Source organism: Macrotis lagotis, chromosome 1 (genome assembly GCF_037893015.1).
Source record: "Macrotis lagotis isolate mMagLag1 chromosome 1, bilby.v1.9.chrom.fasta, whole genome shotgun sequence".
Lineage (NCBI taxonomy): Eukaryota > Metazoa > Chordata > Mammalia > Peramelemorphia > Peramelidae > Macrotis > Macrotis lagotis.
The window spans coordinates 103733264-103752135 of NC_133658.1; the positions used below are offsets into that span (position 1 = coordinate 103733264).

An 18872-nucleotide genomic window follows, 5' to 3' on the forward strand; every position below is an offset into this window, starting at 1 on the left:
TCTCATAGCCCCCCATTTGTCAGATGAGGAACCTGAGGCCAATTTTGAATGTCTGAATAACAGAGATAGGAATAATATGAGATGGACTTGGAACAGATGAGTCAATTCTATTGTATTATGCCACAGTTGACAGAAGACCCTTATTCTTCAGGGATGGAGGACCTAGGACAATTCATTGTATCCCTGTATGGAAGTGGTACACATATGACTCCTTCCCTATATATTAGAGCTAGACCATTTTTAGATTTTTGTTTTTGTTTTTTTTAAACCTAGAGGTCTATTTTTGAGGTCCACAGGCAAGGTAGATATAAGAAATTATTTTTTCAAATGACTTGGAAAAATGTATCTTCCAAACCATTCTAGAGAGTTCTAGGAAATAATTGTTTTACTGGTTCATAGCTTTCTCTCTCTCTCTCTCTCTCTCTCTCTCTCTCTCTCACACACACACACACACACACACACACACACACTATTTTCTAGCAAAGAAACTAGAAGTATAATATGGTATAGTGGAGTTGAACGAATGCTTATATATTGTAACTTCTGATACTACTTGGGTTGAATGGGGCAAGTCATTTCATCTTTTAGGACTTCAGTTTCTCCTCTAATGCTTAGTCATTTTCCACCTTATTTGGGATTTTGGCAAAGTTACTGGAGTGGTTTGTCTTTTTCTTCTCTGGCTCATTTAAAGATGAGGAAACTAAGGCAAATAGGATTTTCCTAGTGTCACTCAGCTAATATCTGAAACCAAACTTGAATTAAGGTCTTCTTGACTTCAGGTCTACTGTGCCATCAAAATGCTCAGCATATAGTAGTCACTATTATCAATGCTGTTCCTTTCAACTTCAAAGCGACTTAATCTTGATGTGCCTCAGTTTCTTCTTCTATAAATGGAGGAGATTGGGCTAGATGGTTTCTATGTTCTGTTCTAGCTCTAAATCTATAATGCTATGATTTAAAAACTGAACTTCCAAGTAGCCATAACTCAATAAAATGTCCCCTTTGGCTTGCTTGAAGCGGTGCAGATGAGAGTAGTAGAAATATACTGCAGAGTGTGAATCTTTAAAAACACCAGGGTTTTTGATCATATGCCCCATGACTGGACTGTGGGAGAGACCACAGATTTAAAGCAAGGAGGTTTGTTTGATGGAAAACTGTAAAGCTTAATGAGGGTGGCAGGCTGTAGGCATCAAAGCTAGTAGCTGACTTGGAGAGGATTTCTGGACCTGGGTAGATGAAGGCCCTTACATTCTGTACTTTTTGATAACCTGATTTTGGTTGCTTTTTCCAGCTTCACTTAAAACACACACACACACACACACACACACACACACACACACACACATACATACACACACAGCAGAAACAGTAAAATCTCTTCCATGCAAAGTTTTCCAAACAATTGAGATTATTTAGGAAAAGAAAAGTTTACTTCTTATGTATAGAATATAATCAAACTTTTAGAACATAAAAGATCTTTCACTAGATTGTTTTTACAAGGGACCTTGAGTTCTCAGAACTTTAAAAAAATCTATATTATTATTATGATAATAATTTCAGCTATATCAGGTGGACTTACGTAATATTGCTGAAAGGGATCTAGGAGATCTAGTTTAATTTCGTTATTTTTAAGGATGAGGAAACTGATTCAGAATGTTTAAGTGACTTAGCCCAAGTCACAATTGATATTTATCTATCCTCTCTGCCCTTTCAGAATAATTAAATGAATCATGACTAATCTGTAAAAGGTACCTTTTGGGTCACCTCTCACAACTGCTTATCTTCTCACCTCTTTTTCATCACTGGAAAAATCTCCACCAGTTTAGATGATAATTCATCTAAAAATATTGTCAGTCACCTGGGTCATGGAGAGGTCTAGTGATTTTGCTTAGGATTATATAATTAGTTTAGATTAGATTGGCAAGACTAAAACCTATATCTTCCTGACTCCAATGGGAATTTAGTTTAATTTAAATTTAATTTAATTTCCTGTCTACTCTTAGGAAGAAACAATGAGTTGGGCTCTAGTAGCCAAATTTCTTCACTTTCCTCAGTATTTGATTCTCAAAGTTCCAGGTCTTTGTTTGGGTTAGTTGAGATTCAGCAGTGGAGGCAGAAATTTCCCCATATTGCATATAATGGGAAATAGTCCTGTCTTCTCTTATCTGAGGAAATTGAAGAGTGAAAGAAAATAATCACTACATGGAAAGAATAACTTAGAAAATTGGGCAATGCAGTGCAAATTGTATGTCTTAATTAAAATTCACCAAATATAACATTACATATAATATTTCATAAATAAATTTCATAAATTTGCAATAGTGACCTAGAAGTGAATCTCTCAGATTAGTATTTATCTAAACTCCTATAGTTTAATCTTGAATTTCCTCCCTTCTTTCCTTCCTTCCTCCCTTCCTTTTCTTCCTTCCTTCTTTCTCCTTTCCTTCTTTTCCTCTTTTCTCTTTTCCTCCCCCCCTTCCTCACTCCCTTCCTACCTCCTCCTTTTTTTCCCTTCCTTTCCCATCACCCCACCCTGTGATTTATGTGTTGTAGAGAGTACCCATTGAGGAACTTCCTCTATCTACAACCATCTTTTCTGAAACTTAGAATTTTGCATAGTTGGAAGTGCTAAGAGGTTAAGTGACTTGCCTAGAGTCAGTCAGTCAAATTGTGTCTGGGTAAGGATTTGAACAGGCCACACTGTTCTTAGAGAATTACATCATCTGAGGAAACAAAAGGGATTTTGGAGAATTCTTTGATCCTTCCATCTGTTCTTAGAACAATATGCATCCAAAACACTGGACTGAAAGTTGGTTTTCTTTGAAAATTACTGGAATAGGACACTTTGTACCCTCCTTCTGGGTTATGTTCCTTTCTCTGTCTGTTAATGCTTTAGCTACTCAACAAGAAACTCTTTTCATGTTTTAGATAGGTTTCATTAAACATTTTAGGAGGTGCACACTTTCTTTCCTGCCTCTAGGGGAACATTTAGCAAACAGCAATCCTCCAACACTAATTTCCTAAATGATTCCCCAATGACTCTGCAAATCTCTAATTTATACCCTGGGAATATCTTTCTCCCCAAGGGCATGACCCATCATTTTAGAGAGTTGCAAAAATGAAAATTCAGAGAAATACATTTCTCCAAGTAAGCAAATTGTAAAAAAACTGTTTAAAAAAAAAAGAAAAGGTAACATAATCACTGTGAACCTATGACCTAAAAAAACAAGAGCATGTATTTAGTGGAAGGTTACTATGCAAGAATGAGAATAATACATATTATATGTCACCTACTATTTAGCTGTTATGCTAAGCACCTTACAAATATTATCTCTTTGGATTTGACAACAATTATGGGAGAGAGGGACTATTTTTTTTCTCATTTTACAGATGAGAGAACTGAAATAAACAGAAATTAAGTGACTTGCCCAAGCCACACAGCAGGTAAATGTATCTGAATGAGTTTACCTTGCAGGAGGTTATTTAAACTATTGAAATGAATCTGTGATATCTCTCACCAATGTAGTGGTTTCCTATACTGTTTTAGACTCCTTTGCATAAACAAATGCCCATCTTGTGTTCTCTTATCTATATGTTCTCAAAAATTAGGCACAAGCAGACCACCTCACATGCTGGATATCTTCCTTTCTCCTGTCATTACAAGGATATCACTGAGTCAATCGTTTATTCTAGTTCTTCTTTTAGGCCATGCATTATTCAGTTCACTTGCAATGAATCTTTCCATCATTTTGAGTGTGAAACTCATTTTAAATTTTTCAGAAATTAAATTCTTGATTAACAGTCATATACCCATAGAAAAAAGGATATTGGTTTTTAAATAGGTGGGTCTTTGCTTCTAAGAGAGGTTTGGGGTCATTCAGAGAAGTTTTGAAATTTTCCAAAGGCAATCTAGACTGACCTTTACTGCCATTTAATTCTGGATCAACATATTATACATTTGAAAAATCTCTGGGGTAACTACCTGAAAATATAGGGCTACTTTTCTCTTTTGGAAAGGTCTAGCATATTTGTGCAACCTAGTGTACACAATAATTATAATTAACTCCCATTAGAAGTAAAATAATGACCCAAGAATCATAACTGAGTTCAAAACCTGTCTCATATCATGAATTTCATGTCTTTATTGATATCCTTCTCTTTGAGTCTCAGTTTTGTTATTTACAGAATGAGGGGATTGGACTCTATAATCTCTAATGTTTTTCCTAGCTCTAACATTCTAAGGTTTTATGATTCTATAGTTTCATGTTGCTTCATCCTTCCAGTGGGCTGTTGTGGGGGAGGGAGGTAATGTGCAGAGAATCAGAAAGACTGTGAGCTGTCAATCTAAGTCATTTTGTAGATGGCTGAAACATACTATTTTGAGTTAGAGGAGGCTTTTTGCAAGAGTTATAATTTTTTTGTTAATAAACTGTTACAAAATAAGCTGATTTATCTAAATCCACATAATATATCATGTTGATTATTGTAAATAATTACATTATGGTTTTGTTTGTTTTTTGGTGTGCAGTTTTTAAAAATGCTGAGCAGTAAAGTGTTACATAAGCTAATTTAGGACATGAACCAATTTCGATACATATATATTCTTTCTTTCCTCTCTTCTTTTTATCTGTTTGTTCTTTTTTCCCTCTTCCAAATAGTCAATCCTATTTTTCCTGCATAGTTCAGCATGATAAATAGAAATGGGGATTGTAATAAATATTCTTTTATCATGAGATCATGGAAAATATAGAAAAAACTTCAGACTATTTATTCAATAATTTAAAACAGCATCTTCCAGTTAGAGAGTTAGGTTAGAATAGGTTAGTAAGAGGACCTTGGATTTCCAAGTTTAATAGCTTAACTAATCTGAAAAAAGCAAACAAAAAAGGGCAGAGGGTAGCAATGTTGGTAACCATAGTGGATAGAGAGATGAATGTGTGTGTGTGTGTGTGTGTGTGTGTGTACCTGTGTCTCTGTCTCTTTCTCTATTTATTTGTACGTGTGCAAATATCTATAAGAATTTGGTGAATCTGTATACATCTTACAAAACTCAGATATTCAATTATTGAGTTACCTGTCAGTGGATTTGAAGGTCAGGGAGAAGATGACACAATTATGTAAAGGGAAAATATAACAATATTAAAAAAGTAAAAAAAAACCATAACATGCACACTAGAAAATTTTAACAAAATTCTAGAATTATTATGAAGGGAGTAGATAGTGAAAAGTCTAGAAAACTAAGAGTGATCAGAAAAAACAAGTACGGCTTCTTCAAGAACTTGGCCTGCCTGAAAAGCCTTATTTTCTGTTATTGATAGGTTTGTAGATGTGTAGATAAATGGAATGTTCAAAATCCATTTTATCTAGCTTTTAACAAAGCATTGCACTTGCAGTTCATTTATAGGACAGATTGGTTTCAGTGGTTGGGGACAGTAGTACATCCCTGGGCAGCAGAGCATGGTAAAGAATATCCTACAGAGAAGCATGACAATAACAACTCAACTAAAGTGGACCCTAGGAAAGATGGTAGAGGGAGATCAACAGACAAATTTTACATATTTCATAGGCTGGTCTTGATTCTAGTCATTTTACTAGCATTGGCAAGACTCATATGTTTTAAACCATAAATTCTATGATTATAGAACTGATAGTAATAACTAAATATGCACTGTATTATATGAATGACATTTACTTGTATATAATTATATAGTAGTGCAGGAAGAGGCATATTATGACAGAAAAAACTGCATTAATTTCACCCTATATACATACATACATACACAAGATAGGGAGCAATAATTGAATTATCCGGGTCATAAATTACTGTCAAAGTCTGTATTACTTTCATATACACTAAAATGTCCATGCATAAAATATTTCTCCTTTAATGAAAAATCTCATTGCTCTTATTATCTTGTTTAGTCAAAGATACATGCTACTGTAGTTAGGGTGAAATGATTTTTTTCAGCTTGCAGTAATTAATTTGTTTTAAATAGTTTTCATTTTTTCTGTCTCTCCTGAAAGAGCTTCAATTACCACACAAAGGAACAATTTTCTAAGAAAATAAAGTAGTTCTGTCAAAAGTCCTATAGATAGGAATACACCATTTTACCATTTAAAACAAAAGGAAAAAGGAAAGTGGATTCCAAATATTTATTATCTTTTGGGTGTAGTTCAGAATTTTCCTTTATATTCTTTAAAGTCAGCGTGGTTTATGAGCTAGGTCAGCTATCTCTAGTTTATAGGCAGTGGTCTATATTTTCAATGTGCTTTGACAGCCAGCTTTCCATTTTATTCTCAATAAATCCTGTCAATTCCAACACTCAGGGAATAACTAGTTCTATCTCAAGGCTATGTGAGAGAGGTACCACAGCTCCTTTTGTTCAGCTAAGAAAAGAGAACCTAGAGATGGGTCCATTTAATCAAGGTCACCAAAACAAGATTTCAGTGCAGAGGCAATAAGCAACTCTTTTATGGTGTCGTCTGGGCTTTGAAGACCAAATTTCACATATAGTATAACCCCCTAGGATTTCTAAAGACTTCTGAATACCAATAAGATAAATTATGCAGACTCCATTGCACAGAGTGTATTCTGAAATTGGGGGTGAAGAGCAATGCAATTCGAAATTACAACTATTTAAATAGGATCAGGTTATCAGATATGTGTTGTGCAACTAAGCCGTAGAATAAGTCATAGGAAAACTGAATGAGGAACCTTTCCATTGAAATGACCAAGACTGAGAGCCAACAGATTCACTGCTAGCCAAGGTCCAGTTTTGGGGGAGCTAAACAGATGAGACAGATTGCTATCCAAGAGGACAGCTGACAGTTTCTCCTCCACAGTACCCACATTGGAATTGGAGATGGACATGCTCCCAATTTCCACCCACTTATTACTTATTTGCTCCATGTCTGCAATAATGGTTTGTATCTAGGGGAAAGATATGCTTTGAGGAATTCATTTAAAATTGGATGCTTTCTCTACACATGTAACCAAGGATTTCTAAGTATAGCAAACCAGGACAATTGTTCCAAACTTTAGATACCACCTTCCCCATCTCTGTTACTCTTTTTATGATACAAATTACGAGAGACAACTGGTGAGGAGAAAGAGGAAAAACCTCACCAAAGGTTAATTGAAAAGCTTGGAGTCATGTTAGGGGACACCTCAAAGTACACTTGGTCCAGCTAACTTATACTCTACTATAACCTTCTACTTTTATAATTTCCCAGGAAAGTTATCGTCTAATATTCACTTGAACATATGTGATCACAGACAATTCTCTCACTAGCTCCTAAGCAAAGTCATTACACTTTGGGACAAATTAAATTGTTGGAAAAGTATAGTGGTGTTTGTGTGTGTGTGTGTGTGTGTGTGTGTGTGTGTGTGTGTGTGTGTGTTTTCATGATATCAAACCTTGAAACCAATTCTATGTAATGTTTAGTTATGTCCTCAAAAGCAACAAAAATTAGACTAATCCCTTTTTTCCATATGACAGGTATCCAAATGCTATCCCTGTGGCCCTACTGAGATTTCTGTTTTCCAAGCTATACATCATTAGTTCCTTCAAGAAATCCCACTTGTGACATGGTTTTAAATTTTCTTTCCACCTTGTCCTCTCTCTTTGGACACATTCCAAAATCACCTGTGGTTTATATAATCAGCCCATCATTTCCCACTGTTACCAAGAGAATGTGATTAGGTTGGTTCCTTCCTCCTTCCACACATTTACTTCATTTATCATTCGGTGTCTTTCTTTTTCCCCTTCAAAGCTTCTCTTGACATTTATTTTACCTTGATATTTAGAAACAAAAATATTGGAGGAAAGAGAAAATAGTATAAGAGAAGAGAAGGATAAATATAAGCTGGCAGCATTCTAGTGGCACCCTTCTTAGTAAGAGAATGTTGGGTTTGGGTTTAGGAAGTACTGAGTTCAAATCCAGCCTCTGACATTTGCTAACTATATGTGTACAGTGACTTCTGGGAAAGTCACTTATCCTTTATGAACCTCAGACAACTACTAAGTATCATAGGATGATGGACAGACAACTGGAAGGGACCACAGAGTTCTCATTCCAAACCTCTACTTTGTCACCACTTGCCAGAAGGTAAATAGAATGATTTATTACCAAATATTTTGTAGTCAAGATCATAAAAATCATAAATTTAGAACTTGCAGGGACCTTTGAAGCCATCTACCCCATGTCCTCATTTTTCAGGTGGAGAACTAAGGCTATGCAGCTTGTAGCTATTGTTATTCAATTATATCCAGCTCTTGGTGAACCCATTTGAAGCTTTCTTGGCAAAGATACTGGGGTGGTTTCCTATTTCCTTCTCTAGTTCATTTTACAGATGAGGAAATTAAGGCAAACAGGGTTAAGTGACTTGCCCAGGGACCCAGCTAGTAAGCATCTGAGGTCATATTTGATTACAGGAAGAGGAGTATTCCTGATTCCAAGTCCAGTGCTCTAAATATAATGCTGCATCACTGAAATAAAATTCGAACTCGAGATTCCACATCCATCATTCCATCCACTATGCCTTGATAATCTAACCTCATTTTATATCCAAGAAGCAGAGGCCTAGTGAGAATAAATGCTGCCTATTCCTTCCTGCTGGACCATATTGCTTTGAATCTATTGTCGTTGGCTGCAATCTTTTAAAATGGAGTGAGTTCCTAGAATAAGATATCTTTAATCAGTAACAAAATTGTCAAGAATGTATGGGAATCTATAGTAAAGGCAAGTAAGTGATAGTTTTTTTTTTAATTTTCTCCTTGGTCCTTAGAAGCTATTGATGAATATGGTGACATTGATTATAGCAACTAGGAAGTAGAAGATCATTTGTTTAGTGTATTCTGGAATCAGGAGTCCTGGATTGTAATCCCATTTTTGATACAGACTGACTTTGTGAATTTGGGGAAGCTATATTAATTTCCCTTCTATAAAAGCAAAACAATAATCAAATTTACAATAGTATTTAGTCACTAAACCTCTCTGATACCACTTTTCTTGCCTTTAAAATTGAGATCTTAGAATTTGCAGCTTGAAGAGAAGTTCTGGAGATCACTGAGTCTGTCCTTTCCTTTTCCCATATGATATAGAAGAAAATTCACTGGATTTGGAGACCTAGGGTCTAGGGACCAGGACTAGAATCCTGGCTACAGTACTTTTTGCCCATCTGATCATAGGTAAGTCAATGTAATTCTCTAAACTTCAGTTCCCTTATCTATAAAATGAGCAGATTGTACTAGATGGTTTTGGAGTCTTTTTTTTTTAAAGTTCTAAGTCTGGAATCCTGGGGGATGGATGTACTTGCATATAGTATAAATGACCCAAGTTAAAATGAGCTAGAATTAAAATTGAAATCTTGTTTCAAAATGCATCTTTCTGGGTAATAGCTACCCTACATTCAGAGAATGGTGAGTTTCCAATAAAATGATGTATGTGAATGTACATTCAGAACTATAAAGCACAATTCAAAAAAAGAACAAAAATTATATATATAGATATAATTTTTGTTCTTTGTTTTATATATATGTATATATATATATAAAACATTAGCAAGTAATGCATTTTTAATGAAATTACTCCCAAATCTCTAATCTCTTCCGAACTACAATCTGCACTGACAACTACTTCCTGGATATATCCTCACAGATGTCTGCACCAGAATCTTGAACCCAATATAACTAAACCAGAGCTCATTATTTCCTCCCCCTAGAACGAGTGGTTTCATTTACCTCTTCTGAAATAAGACATTCTCAAAGGGTGGAACAGAAAAATTTCTTGTCCTTCGTTTTAAGATTTTTCACTTAAAATGAATGTATATATAGGCCATATGGGGAGTCATTCTCTTAAAACTTGTCTTTTCAATGACCACTAATTATAGAAATTATCTTTCCTACTTTAAAGTAGTATAGGAATCTGTTCTGGTACTAAGTGGAGACTATGCCTTTAGCTTTGTGAATGGGCTTTCAGGTTTCAAGTAATGACCCCTTAACTCACCCTAGATATTTTGGAATCTTTCCAGGATATGCAGTTATGAAAACTCTAATATGGAAGGCGAAGTGCTTTCCATACATTAGCTCTTGGATCTGAGAATTAATTATTATCATATAAAGACAAAGGGACTTAAGAAATCATCTAATATGACTTGTTCATTTTATCTCAGCCAACTTGTGATTTGGGAAAGACCCAACTTTAAAAGACCAAGGTCTCCCTCTGCATCCAGAGCCATCTCCAATCTTCCTGAACCATGTCTGGTCACTGCTTCCAGAAGGCTCTGGAGGAGACAATAAGGCTGGTGACTTTGCATGCAACCACTCTCCCCTTACTTAAATCCAACTCACTTGCATGTAATGACATCACCTGCCTGTTGACATGCGTGGTCTTCTACAAGAATAAAGGACACACTTCTGTGATTTCCCCTACCTAAATCCTCCCTTCCTCCTCTTCTATTGAAGGAAACACCAGAGTCCCAGTGGTATAGGTTCATGAACTTGTTGCTCACCCCTTTCTTCCTCATCCTAACCTTTTCTAAACAGATGCTAAGTCCCATCAAAAATGGATGCTGATAACTTCAGTAATGAAAGACTTTTATCAAACTCTTTTGTCAAAGAAATATGAAGAAAAAATTTGTAATTAACAAACTGCATCAAGCCTGAGACTAAACAAAGTATTAATTGTTGTTTAGTTGTTTTCAATCGTGTCCAACTCTTCATGATGCCTTTTGGAATTTTCTTGGCAAAGATACTAAATGATTTGTGATTTCCTTGTCCAACCTATTTTACAGATGAGGAAACGAAGCTAAACAGGGTTAAATTACTTTGCCCAGGGCCACACCATTGCTAAATGTCTGAGGTCAGATTTGAACTGATGAAAGTGAGTTTTCCTGATTCCAGGCCTGGCATTTTATCCACTGCTCTGTTTATAATATGACCTACATCGATAATATCACACAGAGATATATGAGGGCACTGTAATAAATAAGTGAATATAAAAATATTAATATCTAAATGAAACTAACTCAAAAAAGTTTAGGAAGGGAGAGAATATTTTAACCTTTTACCCATGATCTGGAGAACTCTGCTTTTACCCTTCATAATATGTTAGGGATCCATGAAATTCATCTCTCCTCTCTCTCTCTCTCTCTCTCTCTCTCTCTCTCTCTCTCTCTCTCTCTTTCTTTCTCTCTCTTGCTCTCTTTCACTAACTGACTTCTCTGTCTCTAAATCTTTATGTATATGTATATATGTGTATATGTATATATATATATATATATCCTTGTATATATTTGTTTATGTGTATATTAAAAGCACAGGCATATATTTTTACAATATAAAATGTACATATGTTTGTATTTCAGTTTAATTCATTTACTATGTCATCCTATAGATTTTATTTCATCCATTTATGAATATTTTTCTGGGAATATATTTCAATAGACTTCAATAGACTATCAAAGGGATCCACAAAATGAAACCATACAAAAGTAGGTAAAAATTATTAGATAGAAGATTAATTGTCTCTTAGATTAAAATATATTAAAAGCTGTTTTTTAGGTTTTTTCAAGGCAAATGGAGTTAAGTGGCTTACCCAAGGCCACACAGCTAGGTAATTATTAAATGTCTGAGGCCAGATTCAAACTCAGGTATTCCTGACTCCAGTACGGATGCTCTATCCACTGCACCACCAAGCCACCCCGAGATTTTAAAAGAAATTCAAGAAATCTTTATTCACAAATATTTCCATCTATAACCTCCATCCTCACCCCATTCAGAGAGAAAGAATGAAAGAAAGGGACCTTCTACCATCTCCAATATAATAGATAAGAAAAGTCAGATTCAGGGAGGGTGAGAGACTAGCATTGAGGAAGCAAGAAAGGAAGCAATAGGAGGGATAGGTTCCTCTTATTTACAGATTCACTGTTCTTTTTATAGAACATTGTAATTTCTGCAATTGGGTAAGAAAAGAAATGAAGTAATGAAAGAGGTTTTTACAGCTACTTTCTGGTGACTCCCCTCCACAATCTAGTAGATGACATTTAAACTTGATTTTCCCCACATGAAAAATTTTAAATCTTGATCTATACTCCCAGATTTATTGCATTTTTTCACATGACCTATTATATTCCATCTAAGCTCTTGCTGTTCTTTGAATTTAGTATTCCATCTCTTTTCTCCATAGTCATCCAGTCCTTTTGTTCTATTTAGAAGGCATTCTATTCTAATCTATATCCTTCAGACTCCTTAGCTACATTCACTTCTCAATTTATCTACTATCCCCTATCTTCTCACTCCTCAGATTCTTTTAAATTTACACATCTGTATATACTCTTCAGTAGAATATAAGTGTCTTGAGTACAGTGACATTTCTATCCCCTTAGTATATTTTCCCCAGTACTTACCTGATGTTGTATTTGATATAAGAAATAAATGTTAGTTGAAGTAGATGCAAGCTTATATATAAAATATTCTGGAAGCTCTGTCTGAAAGAGGCAGTATTTCCTAAAAGTGAGGTTATAAAGTTCAGGGGATTGGAATGATTGGATGTGTGAATGTCTTAATTTTTAGAGGAAGAAGAATCATGAAAGAAGTGTTCATATGGACTTCAGAAGTCATCTAGTCCTACCTTCTCATTTTGACAGCTAAAGAAGCAGAGGTTAGAAAGTTTTAGTGACTTGCTTAAATTCAGAATATAGTTGTCATTACTAGAATTTGATCTCAGGACCTTTAAATCTAAATATAGTCTTCTTACTTATATATCTTAATGCTCTAAGGGATTAGTAAATCATTAAATAACAGATTTTTGAAGAGTTGGAGGAACCTCAGTGGGCTCTTAGTCCAACCCCAATCTGAAGAAACTATTGACTATGGATACAATGAATACAATCCTTATCTGTGTTCTCCCCTTCAGTAAAAACTGGAGTGATAGATGTTTTATATGTATGTATATATATATACAATCTTATATATATGTATATATAAATATATATGTTTATATATAGATAAATATATACATACATTTGTTTGTATACACTTAAGTCTATGTACAACACCAACTTTAGAAATCACTCAGATGGTCCTATTCTCTCCTCTCTAGTATAATTTCTATTTCAACTAGAAAATAAAAGACATTATCATCGCTAATTTTCCCTTTTCTTTCCCCCACCTCTCCTATTAGCTGTGAACTTCAAGCACAGTCCATTATTAGACCAAGTCTGCCTACATACATTGATCTGAGTGGTGACCAATATCCATTCAGGGTTTCACACTCTCCTTCTCCCTGATTTAAAATATTAAAATAAAAACAAAGGCAAGAGTATCATCTTGAGAAAGCCATTTAAACATTTTCAATTATGTTATCTACCGGCTGAGCAAAGGGAGATCTTTATCCCTCAGCCATTAGTAGGAAGTTCATCAGATAAGTTAGGTCATAATATTGACAGATCTGATAGCTAGCTCTAAAGAGGTGGGATAACAAAAAATAATGTTATTTGAATAAATGAAGAAATGATTGGGTGAGGAAGGGAAGATAAATTATACTGGAAGGGAATATCTATGTCAAAGTATCCCAGTGACATCGAGATGTCTTGAAGAGAAAGTCTTGAAGAATGAGGTGTTCAAGGCTGGCCAGTATTGTATTGGTTGGTATCGATTGTTTACATTCTGTGTTTTCATGGATAGTCTCTCCTTCACATATATGTAATTGGTAAATGTCTAACAGATCTGATGGCTAATTCTAAAGAATATTAGTTGAATATTTATAGGAGACTAAAATTTCCAACCCACATGTTTTTGGCTTTCTTTATACCCTCAGTGAATAGTGTCTAATACATTGTAGGTGCTTAATAAATTCTTATTGACCAATACTTTCATGAGATATATGTCTAAATGTATTAGGCACATTGGCCTAAAATTCTAGTTATTAATGTGAATGTAAAAAAAGACTGGTAATTAGTATGGCTCTAAAAACAGCGAACAGGAGAGAACAAGACAAATATCACAAATTTCCCTTAGCCTAACTGGGTACCAAGACCAAAGGCTTGAGATGTCACTAAAGGGGGAACTTTTAGGTGACATTGATCACAAAACCATAAAAAATTGTCCCAAATTAGCCTTGACCGGAACCCAGGGCAATTATGATGATGAGGGCACATCTCTGACAAGTATGTCACCTATGAAAGAATTTGCTTCTCTCTTCCAGAGAGATGTGCTTCTACTATTTGATCACTGCATAGAAGAGCATCCACCCTTCAGCAGATTGAAAATCTTGTGTGAAAAGTTTATAAGTGTAATTAAAGGCTGTGCTGATCTAATTAGGTTGATGAAATTTTCAGTAGGGATTTAATTCCCTTTAGCAATTCACTTATTTTTCCCCCTAGAACTACTCTTCAGTATCATTCCAAGCAACCTTATAAGACAGGATAGAAAATTACCTCTCACAGACAACTTCTGCACTCAAATGACTGTTTCAAAAAACCTAGGTGAGCACATATGGTTCAAAACTGGCCTCCAACCAAGACTTTTCAGGGTTACTTTTTATTGAAAAATGAAATGCTTTCCCACCTCCTGAGTTTGTTTTTCCCACGTACAAAGAATGTAAAAGAATGTTCGCCTCAAAAGGGTAAAATACAGATTTCAAATTTCGAATTTCAACTATAGGGGTACACAATGGGATAAAGAAATGAATAGTGGACAAAGTTGTCTTTTTCAAGTGAAGATGAATGAACTGGCAAAACATCCCTTACTGATGGGCAACATCCTATGAAGACCCATGAAGCCAAACTATCTTTCTACTCCTCTAAACAGTTAATAGTGTTGTGCTGGAACACATGATGAGGATTATTTTAACCTAGATTTGGAGATGCCTTTAAAAAATCCTGGTGAGTACATATTAATCAATTATATTGTTTTGTACAGAAAATAAAAAATAAAAACCTTTCAAAAATAATTGAAGTCAAATGTACATATCTATGAAGCAGCTAGGTGCCAATCTGGATAGAATGTTAAAGACCTGAATGAAAATCCTGCCTCAGTCAATAGTTGTGCAACCCTGGGCAAGTCATTTCATCCCCATCAAATTCGATTTCCTCATCTGGAAAATGGAGATAATATTTAGGATTATTGTGAAGATAAAATGAGATCTATGTATTGCACTGTGAAGAATCACAGCATCATATAAATGTTAGTGATCATTATAATGCCATCTCTTCCTCACTAGTTTGCAAGCACCTAAAAAGATGGGCTTCCTTTTCTTTGATATCCTAGAGAGCTCTAAATATAATGTTTACTGAAAAATGAGGTAATTTATTAGGTAAATATCATTCATGATCTAGTTCATTGTTTAGTTTTCCCATAAAGCTTCATTAAAATCACTTTAAAGATAAGAAGATAAGAAGAAATCATTTTTAAACAAAAAGTCTAGAACACCTTCCATTGGGAGCTTAAGATTCATAGTTTCCAATAATGAGCAAGGAAACTAATGGTGATTGACTTTTGTTTTCTAAAATAATTCTCAAAGTCAATGGATTCTCAATGTAAATGAAGACATATAAGACAAAACTTTTCTAAACATTGTTGATTAAATTAAAAGCTAGGGAAATTTTCAGACTTATATGATTTATTCAGGTTTTAACTCAACTTTACCAATATTCCTAATTATTAGTTTCTTCTCTTCAATTTATCTCATATTTATTTATCTATTTATATATTGCTCCCCCCTCTCCCCAGTAAGTTCCTCTGAGGCAGAGAATTGGAGTCCTAGTGATGAAGTGATTTTTTTTTAAGTAGGTTGCAAAGACAAATTCAAACTCAGGTCTTCTGATTCTCAGGCTACTTCTGCTTCTATTATACCGTAGTTCTATCCCAATATGAAAAGATTACTACCTTTTTACAATGAAAAAGAACCACATATTAAATTACCAATGATTGGGAGACATCGATCTGGAAGGAAATGCAGAGGCCATGTAGTCTCATGGCTTCCTCAGAAATGAGGAAGCTGAGTGAGACTTAAGAGAGTATGACTTAACCAGAGTCACATAGGAAGAAAAAAGTAGAAGGATTCAGGACCTGATCCACTTTGATTCTAATGCCTTTGCTCTTTTCTCCATAAGTCAGCTTCTCCTTAGATAAGACTTGTTAGAAAAATCTCCTAAAAAGTTCAGAAATCATTTTCAGAGTGAAAATCAAATGGGAATACGACATAGACTCTCATAACCTGAAAATGAATGTATTTGCTGGTTCACTGGAAGTCAAAAGGCACTTTTCACAGATTCTGGAATATGTCCTAATTGGAATTCAAGGAAAAAAAGCTAAAGCTGGATTCACCCCAAAACAGACTTGATTTTTAACTGTGTAAGCTAGGAGAGATGATATCAGAATTACTCATGCTTTGTTATAAAGTTCATGTCATAGAAACCTTTTTCCTTTAAAAAAAAATCAGATATCTCTTCCCTTTCTTTTGCTTCAATAACTTTACAAAGCTCATACAACTGAATGAATATGGTTGAATTTCAAATCTGTGATACTTTATTGAGACTTCATTCCATGCTTAGGCTTTAAGTCAGGAAAGAGTTTAAATAGATTAAACTCAGACAAGGGTGGAAATTGCTCAAGATCAAAGAGCTCTGAAGTTGTCCCATGTTTTGATCTATTGGACAATTGCAACTGCTATCACTAACCTTGTCAGGACAACAGGGATTACATGAAGCCAATTACAAAAGTCAAAGAGAAAATAGGTGGAGCTGGTTGCTAACATTTGGCAGAGCTGATGAGAGAGAAAAATTGAATGTGCATGGTCAATAAAGAGGAGTGGTTTCATTCTTTTCTTCTTTTTTTTTAATCCTAAATTTACAGAGGACACAGAAGTATTTTATTGTGTGATCTCTGAAATTGTCAACCCGGTGTTCTTTGCTAATAAAGCACATTTCTTTGTCCTTGCTAGGTCTATCTTTTACTTGTAAGCCTTCGAGAGTTAATAAGTGACTAGACAAAGCGATGAATAACAAAAAATGATTAAAGACCATGGTCAACAAAGGCTATGTCTACACATATTAACAGAATGGATTTAGGATTATTTTGGTCAAGCCAGTTATATAATAGTTTAAATTGTAGAGACAGGGAAATAGCATTTGTTTCTATATAATAGTTTATAATTTGTTCTATTGGAATCATCAGTGTTGGGAAATCCAGTTGACTGATTCAAAGACTTTTTTTTTGAGAATGAAAGATATGGCATGTGTTTTTTATAATGCATAGAATGAAAGTATGGCCCATCAAAATCATTAATTCTTAGACTTCATGGCAGAGTCCCATTTTTTAACAACTGAAATAACTGAAATGCTGGAAGTTAAGTGATTTGCCCAAGATCATTCTATTAATTAGTGGTATTAGTGGCAGATTAAGGTGTGTCTTCTCATTTATCATTAAGGCCATTCCTGTGGGAAGTTCTAGTTTTATTCCATCTCAGTACCCTCATTCCATCATTCCACCATTCAAGTTTGACCTTCCACTGCTATGTTAATAGCTAGTGTAAATGGATAAATAAGAGAGAAATGAGATATCTGGATTCAAGTCAATGAGAAGTTAAGATGAAAAAAGAAATATGCTAGGTGTGATTTTAGTTGTTCAGTTAGATAGTTTGTTACAGCCTCTTTGATGGTATCTCCATGCCTTCTGTCCAATCTCCTCAAGTCTTTATTCATTCTTATGCAAAGGAAACTATATTCCTCTCTTCCCATACAATTATTTCTCTTTCTATAAGGTCAAACTGAAGCATTATTCTTGTGAAAATTAACTTCAATGTGTTTCTTGTATGATGTAGTCCTTCAGTACATAGTTGATATTCTATGATTAAATTAAGGTTGCTAATTTTTTTTCTTACCAAATAATGCAAATTTCTTCAGGATATGATCCATTATCATGTGCAGATCTGTTTACTTTTTACTATCTTCTATAATACCAAGCTCAATGCTAGTACATATGTCCATAGAATTAGAAGGCAAGGAAACACGATTAAGTCTTGGTCAAGATCATATAGGTAGAGCTATGATCAGAACCTAGTCATCTGATGAAAAATCCATCACTCACACTCCATAGTAGACTCTAAGGAGATAATCCAGACTGGAATTCTTAATTAGAATAGAATAGAATTTTTTTTCTCTCTAGGTGTCTAGAGATAGCATTAGAGAAATGAACTGTTTTGTTTTTGTTGAACTTAAGCCATTTTGAAGATCTCCAGAGTTGTTTCTTACAAAGCTACAGTTTTCATAAGACAGCAGAAAAGAATATTATGAATATAAAATAGCAGAGATGACTCAGGGCAGGAGACTTCTGTTTTCAGCTTTGATTGCATCTGTACCAATATTTTTGTTGTTCATGGGTACCCCCCCATCCCTAACTGATTCAAATTCATGTAGAAATATTTTCCCTCTGAATGAGCCTCACTGTACACAGATGGCAACAAGAGTCATCCACAAGCTCAAAATTACCAAACTTGAGACTGTCAAAGTACACATAGTCAAATATTCACCACGCAATCAAAGAGGGCCCTCTTATTCTAGCAACTACAAGAGAAAACAGGTCTGAATGGATTAAGACTATTGAAAAAGACAAATATTCGTTAAAAGTAATTTATATTATAGTGCTACATTTCCCACCCTCTAACAACACTCATCAGGGATATATCAACATTGACTCTGAAAGGTGAGGGAAAGGATAGTTAGCAGCTGATTTTTTTAAGGGGGGCACAAACTAGTCTCATGCAGGCAAATAACTAAGAGCTTAACTTTCGTCATTCTATATGTATATGTATAAATATGATTAAATTCCTCAATGGTATTTTTACATAATTTCTATCTTGTACTAACT

At 34.7% G+C, this 18872-nt stretch overlaps 1 protein-coding gene across 23 annotated transcripts in view; it reads right to left on the minus strand.

Annotated features, from left to right (window-relative positions):
- Nucleotides 1-18872, minus strand: part of NRXN1 (neurexin 1) — a 1421526-nt gene that overhangs the window by 862664 nt on the left and 539990 nt on the right. The window lies entirely within an intron of this gene.